Genomic DNA, 13074 nt, shown 5'->3' with positions numbered 1-13074 from the left:
AGGTTTTTCTGGCCCGGGCTTCATAAAGAGGTGTCTGACTTTTGCGCATCCTTCCCTGAGTGTCAGTATCATGCTCCCAGGCAACATTTTAAGGGTCCACTAGTTCCATAGCCTATTATAGAGGTGCCGTTTGAAAGAATAGCAATGGATTTGGTTGGACCCTTAATGAAGTCTGCCAGGGGACACCAGTATATTCTGGTCATAATGGATTATGCTACCAGGTACCCAGAAGAGATCCCGTTGCGCAATACGTCAACCAAGACCATTGCCAGAGAGCTAGTTCATGTCTTTAGCAGGCTGGGTATACCCAAGGAGATACTAACTGACAGGGTACACCGTTTATGTCCAAAGTCATGAAAGAGTTATGCCGCCTGTCCAAAATTGAACAGTTAAGAACTTCGGTTTATCACCCCCAAACCGATGGGCTGGTCGAGAGGTTTAACAAGACATTAAAACACATGCTTAGGAAAGTGGTCGACAAGGATGGTAGGGATTGGGATTACTTATTGCCATATTTATTGTTGGCCATAAGAGAGGTTCCCCAGTGCTCCACCGGGTTTTCACCCTTCGACTTGTTGTATGGGAGACACCCAAGGGGGTTACTAGACATTGCCAAAGAGACATGGGAGGGGCAGTCTAGTCCTTACAAAATGGTGATTGAGTATGTTTCTCAAATGCAGGAGAGAATTGCTGCGGTAGTGCCGATAGTGAGAGAGCACCTGGAACAGGCTCAACAGGCACAGCAGAGGTATACAACCGCAATGCTCGGTTACGCAGCCTTGCTCCTGGGGACAGAGTGTTAGTGTTTGTTCCCACTGTGGAAAATAAACTCTTGGCTAAATGGCAAGGGCCCTTTGAAATCTTAGAAAGAGTGGGACAGGTCAATTACAAAGTTTACCAGCCGGGGAAAAGAAAGCCGGAACAGATATACCATATAAATCTGTTAAAGCCCTGGAAAGATAGACCGGTACTGTTAGCCGTCCGAGCCCCTCCAGTTAAACCAGGGCCCTTAGTTCCCGAAGTGACAGTGGCAAAAACCCTGTTGGCAATTCAACAATAAGAGGTCAAGGAGTTTCTGATCAGAAATAGGGTGCTGTTCTCTGACATACCTGGGAAAACCTCGGTCATTAAACATGACATAATCACTGACCCAGGGGTTAAAGTTAAACTAAAGCCCTATAGGTTACCAGAAGCACAAAGAGAATTGGTGTCAAAAGAAATTAAAAATATTCTAGAGTTAGGGGTTATTGAAGAATCGCATAGTGAATGGTCAAGTCCCATTGTGTTGATTCCAAAGCCAGACGGGAGTGTGCGTTTCTGCAATGACTTCCGAAAGTTGAACAGTGTTTCAAAATTCGATGCTTACCCGATGCCAAGAGTGGATGAACTGATTGAGAGACTAGGGACGGCAAGGTATTTAACCACTTTTGACCTAACCAAAGGGTATTGGCAAGTACCGTTAACCGAGAGCGCCAAACAAAAGACAGCTTTTTCAGCACCAGAGGGCTTGTTTCAGTACAAGATGTTGCCCTTCGGGCTACATGGGGCACCTGCTACCTTCCAAAGAATGATGGACAGGGTTCTAAGGCCCCATAGACGGTATGCGGCTGCTTATCTGGATGACGTGGTCATTCATAGTCCTGATTGGCAGTCTCACTTACCCAGGGTAAAAGCAGTGTTGGACTCCATCTATAAGGCAGGTTTGACAGCCAACCTAAAAAAGTGTTGTCTAGGCATGGAGGATGTAAAATATCTGGGATACACCATTGGCAGAGGCCTGATAAAGCCTCAGCACAATAAAGTTGATGCCATACAAAACTGGCCACGGCCTCTGAATAAGAAGCAGGTGAGAGCCTTCTTGGGAATTATTGGGTACTACAGGAGGTTTATACCCAACTTTGCCACCATGGCAGTCCCACTGACTGACCTGACCAAAGGTAAACAAAAAGTCATGGTAGAATGGAGTCCTGAGGCAGAGAAAGCTTTTCAGGTGTTGAAAGTAGCGTTGTGTTCCCAACCAGTCCTGATGACTCCTAATTTTGAAAGGGAATTCATAGTACAAACTGATGCATCAGAAGTAGTTATAGGAGCGGTCCTGTCCCAGAACAAGGAGGGTGAGGAACACCCTATTTTCTATCTAAGTTGAAAGTTGAATGTACATGAGAGAAACTATGCCACAGTGGAGAAGGAGGCGTTGGCCATAAAGTGGGCATTAGAGGCTCTCAGGTACTACTTGGTTGGAAGAAAGTTCAAATTGATCACTGACCATTCCCCTTTGAAGTGGATGTCCGAAAATAAGGACAGTAATGCGAGAATTACGAGATGGTTCTTGGCATTACAACCTTTTAAATTTTCAGTGGAACACACGCCAGGAAGCCAGCTGGCCAATGCTGATGGGTTGTAATGCGTTCATTGTTTGGGGGCTTCAGTTGATCCGCCCCACAGGTCGAAACAAAGGGGGGGATATGTGATAGGATCATTGGTAAAGTGGTCTGTGGCAGGTACATTTGTCCCAGATTCCTGTCTTATGTGTTTTAAACCCCCAGGAGAAAGTCTGCAGTGTAGCAGGCTTGAGTTTCGGCTTTTTGAAAAGCCGGTTTGGGACCTGGGGGTTGTGGGTGAGAGGAGAGGGAGGGCTCCACCCACGGCCACTCCAGGTTTTGGTTCTCGCAGCCTGGTAACAGGCTTGTTAGGGTTTCCACCTGAGAGTGTCCAATATAAGCCTAGTGTGCTTAGGGCTGAGTGTCTCACTTGGGAGAGCAGGCAGGGAGTTTGCTCAGAGACACTTGAAAATTCTATTTGTGAGTACTGTGCTGTGCTTTTGTTGCTGGCGAGGGCATTAGGCCCTGCCAGGTTCTGGTAGTGAGGGAACTACCTGTGAAGTTAGTACCCCGACAGGGCTAGGATTTATATTTATGTTTTCTTTATATTTCTGTCATTGTACAATAAAGACTGGCGCCGACCAGCTTGTACTTGCATCCAGACTGGTGTGCTGCTTCCCTGCTGCTGTGTGTGTGTGTGTAAGGAAGGAGTCCTCTACCCAGGAGAGGGACCCCCTAACCTAACTGTGTCACAATATATATATATATATATATATATATATATATAATAAAATCTCATTGGTTGTGCATATAAAATATGCCCTGTATGGTAAACAATAAGTCTCACTTGAGTTCAGCAATGAAACTGATATAGGCCCATATTCAATTTGAGCTGAGCTGCAATACTCTTTCGCCTCCCGGACTTTTCGCCTACATCACGTGTTTTGCAGGTGGACAAGTATCACGCGTGTACCCGCTTATCCCCGTATTCACTTAGAAAGTTTGCAAAAACGGGACCCTGAGAAACTTAAACAAGCGGAAAGTACTGTCAGATTTGGGGAAAACAGCTCAGGAGTTAAACAGGAGGAAGACAGGAGAACAACATTTCTAAAGAACTTTTTATAACTAGGAAAATTTTGCAAAGGATCTTCTCAGCTTCTGGAAACCCTGCTACTCAGCCACCAGCTTTCATTATAACCTGGACACATCTTTTATCAATCGTCCATTTGCTCAAAAACACTGGAAAATAGCCAAAAATAGTTGCTCAGACAAATTGGTTAAAACACACAATTTTAACAATTTTTTGTCCTTTTTTTCAGTGTTTAAAACCATATGATCGATTGTCATTTGCTCCCATACATTACCAGGTTTTCATTCCAACCAGCCAGATTGGACAGATATCTGACAGAAAATTGTATAGTGGATGGCCAGCTTAAGTTAAAAGCTATATAGTTCCAATGTGCCCAGCTCATATTAGAAAAACATCAAATATATGACCAGTTCCTCATAAGATGTGATCCTAAGAAAAACTACAAGCTTACTCATTACAATGACTTATTACTTTTGTGGGGTTCCAACTACATATTGGCTATGCCTGTATTCTAATAGCAAACAGCACCTTTTCCAAACTAGAAAATGACCACCACATAGTTACTACAGGCTTTCACCCCACCATCAAAATGGCCACCGTTTACTGGGTACAGGTTTCTGTCCCACCAATAAAATGGCCGCCACTACATACAAATGTAAGTAGCACCTTTCCTAACCAAGGAAATGACCACCGGATAGCCAATGCAGGTTTTTATCCCACCATAAAAATGGCCGCCGCCTAGTGGGTACAGGTCTCTGTCCCACCAACAAAATAGCCGCTGCTATATGTAATTAGATACTTAAGTCCCACTTTTCTAACCCCATGTCTTACATAGACAGAGCCAAGCTAGCCCTTGAGCCACTGACACATGCGGAGGCATGTCTATAATGTAATTCCACCGCTTATTGCGGGGGAGCGCGAACATCATTGATGACGTCATACAAAATGGCCGCCATATACTGCGCATGCGCAGATGCCGTTTTTTGCAATTATTTGGCACTAATTGCAGCGTTAAACCTCCCCCTTCTTAAGAGATAAACAGAAGGCACTCCACAGACCCATCACCACTCCTGAAGAAGTCCCTAGAGGACGAAATGCATTGAGGCCAGCTGACCCAGGCTCTCTGTTGTTTGGATACATACCTAAGAGGACTGGGTACCATTTTAAAAATAAGCATAATTCTTACTTTTATTCTCCATATGTTTCATACATTGTCTGCCCTTACCTTGTAACCCAATAAAAACTCATGTTTAAATGTACTGATGAGGGATCATCTGTATCTAGCTCTCATACACTGAACATATACGTTCCAGAGAGGGACTGAAAAAGGGTACTAGGAGATGCGTGGAGGAAGACAAACTACAGGCTATTAAATTGGCATTATCTAGTACGCAGCCTCTATATCACTTTAGTGATTTTAAGGAAATACTACACTATATATACTCTCTCTCTCCCATGAGCTTGTATAAGCTTCTTAATAGGTGATCCAGCGGACGACATCCCATTTAACCCATACAGTGTGGACCACTTATTTTAGGATTTCAGATAAGCTTAAAAGATTTTCTCTTTGGTACGCACATTTATTTTTATTAGCATTGGTTACTATTTTATTTTAAATACTACACTACTACAGGTGCATGTCTTCTTAAACCTTTCTTCCAGAACCACTCCATCCATTAGCCAAATGGACCCAAAGAAGACTACTGCCGCTTTCTAATTAAGGATCAGTGACTATACGAAAAATACCATACTCACAATCACATATTGCACTAGATGCACATTATTTATGTACAAATTATTTATCACGCTACTTAATTTAGTTTGAGGGAATCCGTATTTACTGTGCGCTGCCCCTATACATCTCTAAAGCATATATATAAATATATATATATATATATATATATATATAAGTGGATGGTGGGTGCTGCACTCCACTCCAAACAAATTGGACAAACACACAGCGGGTGGTATAATTTTCTGTATACCAGTCCATTGTCGCCCTGGAAACATGATAGGTAGCATTGTCATCCTGATAAAAACTGTTGTTGTTTCCATAGAACTGCTCTTGTTGAAACCACCAAATTACTGTCTATTTGGAATGTGAGTGTAATGGTATGCATTTGCTTGTGCGAGGGTGTCCAATTACTTTAGTCTACATGCTGTATATGTACTGTGAATGTGTGCATGCTGGGTGAGAGTCTATAAGGTAATATGTTTTTCTTCTTTTGTATTTCCTGAAGACAATCTTTAAAGATTGAAATGTTGAAAGTATATTCATGTGTTGGAGTCTTTTGTTTAATTTACCCTGAGTGCCGTATTGCTGGAATTTCTATTGTTGATTATCTGTGGAGACACCAGGCTAAGTTGCATTAGTAAATGAGTGCCACACCATTTGTGGCTATTTACTGTGTATATATATATATATATATTAGGGGTGTGCACCGGCCACTTTTCGTGTTTTCTGTTTTGGTTTTGGATCTGGATCTTTCTTCGTGTTTTGGATCTGGATTGGTTTTGCCAAAACAACCCTTCCGTGTTTTGGGTTCTGGGTCTTGTGTTTTGGATCTGTATTTTTTTTTAAAAAAAACATAAAAACAGCTAAAATCACAGAATTTGTGGGATTTTCTGCTCCTATACTATTATTAACCTCAATAACCTTAATTACCACTCATTTCCAGTCTATTCTGAACACTGAACAACTCAAAATAGTGTTTTAATGTCCAAAAGGTATACGAGTGGGCAGCACAAACACGTGGCCCATCTAGGAGTGACACTGCAGTGGCAGACAGGATGGCAGTTTGAAAAACTAGGCCCCGAACAGTACATAATGCAAACAAAAAAAAGAAGTGCAAGATGGAACTGTCCTTGAGCCCACCCACCCACCCTTATGTTGAATAAACAGGACATGCACACTTTAACAAACCAATCATTTCAGGGCCAGGGTCTGCCACATGACTGTGGCTGAAATGATTGGTTCGTTTGGGCCCCCACAAAACAAGCTGGCAATTAATCTGTCCCTGCACAAACTGGCTCTACGGAGGCAAGATGTCGTCCTCATCCTCCTCATCCACCGATTCCTCACCCTCTTCAGTGTTGTGTACATCCTCATCCTCACAGAGTATTAACTCGTCCCCACTGGAATCCACCACCACAGGTCCCTCTGTACGTTCTGGAGGCTTGTCTCCCTGGAAGAGTTGATAATTAATTTTTATGAACATCATCTTCTACACATTTTGTGGAAGCAACCTCCTATGCCTTTCGCTGACAAGGCTCCCCGCTGCACTAAACACTCTTTAGAAGTACACACTGGAGGGGGGGCATCTCAGGAAAATAGAGCCAGTTTGTACAGGGGCCTCCGAATTGCCTCTTTTTCCTGCCAGTACAGGTACGGACTGTCTGACATGCCTACTTGGATGCTGTCACCGATGTAATCCTCCACCATTCTGTCAATGGTGACAGTATCATATGCAGTGACAGTAGACATGTCAGAAATTGTTGACAGGTCCTTCAGTCCAGACCAGATGTTCAAACTAGGTCCTGCCTGCCCTGCATCACCACCAGTGGGTTGCTTAGGATACCTAAGTTTTTCCCTGGCAGCCCCAGTTGCGGGAGAAAATGAAGAAGGAGCTGTTGACATGTCACGTTCCGCTTCAGCTGACAGTGTTTTCACCAGCAGGTCGTTGCACCTCTGCAGGCTTGTGTCGGCCAGAAAGAGAGACACCACATAGGCTTTAAACCTAGGATCGAGCACGGTGGCCAAAATGTAGTGGTCTGATTTCAACAGATTGACCACCCTGGAATTCTGGCAAAGCGAATGAAGGGCTTCATCCACAAGTCCCACATGCCGAGCGGAATCACTCCATCTTAGCTCCTCCTTCACTTTCTCCAGCTGCTTCTGCAAAAGCCTGATGAGGGGAATGACCTGACTCAAGCTGGCAGTGTCTGAACTGACTTCACGTGTGGCAAGTTCGAAGGGCTGGAGAACCTTGCACAACACGGAAATCATTCTCCACTGTGCTTGAGTGAGGTGCATACCCCCTCCTTTGCCTATGTCATAGGTGGATGTATAGGCTTGAATGGCCTTTTGCTGCTCCTCCATCCTCTGAAGCATATAGAGGGTTGAGTTCCACTGGGTCACAACCTCTTGCTTCAGGTGATGGTGGGGCTGGTTCAAGAGTGTTTGCTGGCACTCCAGTCTTCGGCATGCAATCACCGAATGGCGAAAGTGGCCAGAAATTTTTTGGGCCACCCAAAACATCTCCTGCATGCCCCTGTCGCTTTTCAGAAAGTTCTGCACCACCACATTTATTGTGTGAGCAAAACATGGGATGTGCTGGAATTTTGCCCAGATGTAATGCCCGCACAATATTGGTGGCATTGTCAGATATCACAAATCCCCAGGAGAGTCTAGTGGGGTAAGCCACTGGGCGATGATTTCCCTCAATTTCTCTAAGAGGTTGTCAGTGGTGTGCCTCTTACTGAAACCGGTTATACACAGCGTAGCCTGCCTTGGAACGAGCTGGTGTTTCTGAGATGCTGCTACTGGTGACGCTGCTGTTGTTGCTGCGTAAGGTGATACATCTACACAGTGGGCTGTCACAGTCATATATTCCTTAGTCTGCCCTGTTCCACTTGTCCACATGTCCGTGGTTAAGTGGACATTGGGTACAACCGCATTTTTCAGGACACTGAGGACACTTTTTCTGATGTTTCTGTACAGTCTCTGTATCGCCTGCCTAGTGAAGTGGAATCTAGATGGAATTTGGAACCGGGGTCACACTACCTCCATCAATTGTCTAAATCCCACTGCACTAATGGCAGATACCGGACGCACGTCTAACACCAACATAGCAGTCAAGGCCTCAGTTATACGTTTTGCTTCAGGATGACTGCTGTCGTACTTGATCCTCCTAGCTAAGGACTGTTGGAGGGTCAATTGTTTAGTAAAAGTAGTGATGTTCCTACTTCCTCTATGGGATGATGAACGACTCCCAGCAGCAGCAATAGCAGCAGCGGCAGCAGTAGGCATAGCAATGCAGGTTCCTCCAGAGGAATCCCGGATAGGAGAGTCAGTCATGCCAGTGACATGGCCTGCAGGACTACTTCCGATCCTGACTAAGGAGGAAATTGAAGAGGAGGGAGTTGACGGTGTGGTTTGCAGGCGCTTGGATACAACAGGACAACAGGATTTTGATGTCCCTGGACTGCTTACGGTCTTAGTCAAAGTTTCTGAACTTGACAGTAACTTTTTATGAACGCGCTGCAGGTGCCATGTAAGAGAGGATGTTCCTAGGTGTTTAACATCCCTACCCTACTTATTTCATCTTTACATATGGTACATATGGCAAGACTGTTGCTGTCCGGATTTGGATAGAAATATTGCCAGACCAAAGAGGTGGAATGTTTGGTCTTCTGCCCAGGCATGACCGTGATGGGCTTTTTCATCCCACGGACAACAACTGTCTCCCCCGGAGCCTGATATAAACAAACCACATCACAATCAGAATCATCCTCGCCAACTTCCTCCTCAGCGCCAGCTACACCAGTATCCTCATCCTGTCGTACTTCAACAGTGACATCTTCAATTTGCATATCAGCAAGTGGACTGTGGGTGCTCCTTTCAGCACTTGCAGGGGGCGTGTAAATTGTGGAAAGAGCCACCTCTTCCCCTCCAGTGCTAGGAAGGTCAGGCATCGCAACCGCCACCACACTTGGACTCTCCTTGGGGATTTGTGATATCTTATTAGAACGCACAGTTCTTTGCTGTGCTTTTGCAAGCTTAACTCATTAGTTATTTTTAGTGGGAGGAGGGCTTCCATCGTCATGTGAAGCTGAACCACTAGTCATGAACATACTAGTCATACTAGTATGACACACACTAGTCATAGGGAAAGACCTTAGCCGTTCCTTGCCACTCCGTGTCATGAATGGCATATTGGCAAGTTTACGTTACTCTTCAGATGATTTAAATGTATTTTTTAAGGTCATTTTCCTGAACTTTGTCATTTGGGATTGTATGTGGCCTCTACTATGACATTGGGCATCGGCCATGGCAGACGACGTTGATGGCATTTTATTGTCTATGTCATGACTAGTGGCAGCAGCTTCAGCACTAGGAGGAAGTGGTTCTTGATGTTTCCCTATTTTATTTTTATCGCAGAAAGTTTGGTCCTCCATTTATGTTATATCGATTTGATATATACGTGCGGCTAAGGCGCACACAAACACAGAAAATATTTTTTTATTTTTGCTGGAGAGTAGTGCACTTTGTGGGTTACACCACCCTTTAAGAAATGAGCGAGCTGGCTCTTTACTTATGGGACACAGGCGCACGCTTGGCGCTGCTCCTTTGTTGATACACGTGCAGCCACAGTGCACACAATTCACAAACACAGAAAATATATTTTTATTTGGCTTGGAGTGTACTTTGGGGGTTACAGCACCCTTTAACGGTCAAGCCAGCCGGCCCTTTACTTATGACACAGGCGCACGCTTGGCACTACTTTGTTGATGCACGTGCGGCTACTGCGCACACAATTCACAAACAGAAAATATTTTTTTATTTTGTTTGGAGCGTACTTTGGGGGTTACAGCACCCTTTAACGGACAAGCCAGCTGGCCCTTTACTTATGGGACACAGGCGCACGCTTGGCGCTGCTCTTTTGTTGATGCACGTGCAGCCACAGTGCACACAATTCACAAACACAGAAAATATGTATTTTTTTGTTTGGAGTGTACTTTGGGGGTTACAGCACCCTTTAACAGACAAGCCAGCTGGCCCTTTACTAATGGGACACAGGTGCACGCTTGGCGGTGCACCTTTGTTGATGCACGTGCAGCCACAGTGCACACAATTGACAAACACAGAAAAAATATATTTTTTTTTGCACTTGGGGGGAGCACCCCTGATGGACAGAGCAACCCCTGGACAACACTACAGCACCCTATTAGGACTGGGACACTGCACAGGACTATGGACAACTGACTGCACAACACAGTCCAGCCAGCCCCTATGGACTTTGAAGGAGTGGACACAGCCCCTATGGACAACAGCAGCACAGCGCAGCACAGCACAACACTACACTGCACTGCACTACACTACACTACACAGCCCAGCCAGCCCTAACTCCCACCCTCCCTCTTCACTGTCCACAGCCGAGTGAGAAAATGGCGCCGACGCGGGTACCTTATATAGGATCCAAAACCCACGAGACCCGGAAGGCGGGATGATGACGTTTTGCCTCGATTTCAGATCCGAGTCAGGCGGGAAAAGTCGAGCCTGACTCGGATCGGCCTCGGATCGGGGGGGCTCGGGGGGGTTCGGATTTCAGAAATCCGAACCCGTTAACCCCTAATATATATATATATATAACCACACAAAACTGTCTGTCATTTTGCTGGTCATTAAGAACCTTACCTTGCTCCGGGTGCCCTCCTGCGGGATTATGCATCCCCAATGTATAGATACCAATACCAATAATGGCGGCACTCCGGAGACTCCTCAAATAGGTGAAACAATATTGTGTTTATTAATATCAATGTTGCGGGGCACGGCATCCCCTTCTTCAGGATACACAGCCAATGTGTGTATATATATATATATATTGTGATAGGATCATTGGTAAAGTGGTCTGTGGCAGGTACATTTGTCCCAGATTCCTGTCTTATGTGTTTTAAACCCCCAGGTGAAAGTCTGCAGTGTAGCAGGCTTGAGTTTCGGCTTTTTGAAAAGCCGGTTTGGGACCTGGGGGTTGTGGGTGAGAGGAGAGGGAGGGCTCCACCCACGGCCACTCCAGGTTTTGGTTCTCGCAGCCTGGTAACAGGCTTGTTAGGGTTTCCACCTGAGAGTGTCCAATATAAGCCTAGTGTGTTTAGGGCTGAGTGTCTCACCTGGGAGAGCAGGCAGGGAGTTTGCTCAGAGACACTTGAAGGAGTGGACACAGCCCCTATGGACAACAGCAGCACAGCGCAGCACAGCACAACACTACACTGCACTGCACTACACTACACTACACAGCCCAGCCAGCCCTAACTCCCACCCTCCCTCTTCACTGTCCACTGCCGAGTGAGAAAATGGTGCCGACTCAGGTACCTTATATAGGATCCAAAACCCGTGAGACCCAGAAGGCAGGATGATGAAGTTTTGCCTCGATTTCAGATCCGAGTCAGGCGGGAAAAGTCGAGCCTGACTCGGGTTGGCCTCGGATTGGGGGGGCTCAGGGGAGTTCGGATTTAAGAAATCCGAACCCGCTCACCCCTAATATATATATATAAATATATATATTAGTGAGCATTCACAAGTTTATCCAGCAAGAGTCATTCTTGGTTGACATTATAGGTAGTTAATGCAAATACAGTAGAACGGCACTGCAAAAGAGGTATCTGCATAATATCAAAGTTTATTTGCGTAATGCAAAATTTTCAATAACAAAAAATATTTGGCAGGCTTTACAGCCAGTACTGATCTTTTTGCATCAATTAACTAAACAAATACCTATATCAATTAATATATCTATCTATCTATCTATCTATCTAACTTTCTATATTATAAGACTACAGGCATACCCTTATATTAAGGCTGACTCGAATAAATGAAATTCTTCCATAGGGAATTCCTGAGATGGGGGAATGGAGGCATGATGTTCCACCCTCAGAAGAGATCTTCATTGTACCACTCCCTGGAGGGGAGTTTGATGTACCTACCTCAGAGGAGAGATGTGAACTACTGACACCAAGATTGGAGTTCAATTTACCAACATCTCAAAAGCTATTGAACTTACTGAGCTGAAATTTGGCATGGATGGGTAGAACTGTTGCTCGGTGCTGCATGCTAACTTTCAGGGCAAAAAAACAAATGTGAATTACTGACACCAGGAGGGGAGTTCGATTTACCGACCCCGAAAGAGAAGTCTGAAGTTTCATTGCCAAGAGGAAAGTCTGATGTATCTACCACAAGTGCACAACTGGGGATCCTCAATCTATCATGCCTGTTTAAAACATGGATTGTCTTATATTTGATGAGAAGTTGGAACAATTTTGAGATCTCATGCTTCAGTGGCAGGAGCTTCATTCAGTTCTCAGTCTGAAAAAATGTTGTTCCTGTTTTGGGCATTTAAAGGAGAAGCTAAGAAATGGGCTGGACGTCTGGACATAGAGATTGCTAAGCCTTCCATAAATCCTGCTCTTGCTACTTAAAGACTATCCAAATCAAGATCTGCTAAGACTTTTAAGAACCAGTCAGCAAATTTCAACCTCCTCAAGAGTGTAGTATCTCCCCATCTCCACAGGAGACTCTGATACTTATCTCCACTCTGGATGTATGTTGCTTTATTCTCAGAATTAATCATATACGAATTCAGATTGGAGGAAACCATCAGCTTCTCAATCTGCAAAGTATACCATCCCTAATAAAAAAGGGTATTGTTCTGCTTTTTGAGGATGACACTAGTTCCGATTATGACACTGTAGCAGATTATTATTATTATCATTACATTTTATTTATAGGGCACCACAAGAGAACTGCAGTGCCATACATACAGTAAAGGGTACACAGAACATTACATTACAATACAGTGACCAACTTATAAACAGAGCACAAGTAACAATTAGCAACACTATTCTCCATAAACAATACAGCTGGGAATGTGAAGGCTGCCATAGAAG

This window comes from Taudactylus pleione, unplaced genomic scaffold (assembly GCF_031769625.1).
Source record: "Taudactylus pleione unplaced genomic scaffold, aTauple2 ptg000005l, whole genome shotgun sequence".
In the NCBI taxonomy this organism is placed as follows: domain Eukaryota; kingdom Metazoa; phylum Chordata; class Amphibia; order Anura; family Myobatrachidae; genus Taudactylus; species Taudactylus pleione.
Note: the sequence above shows the minus strand (reverse complement) of the source record.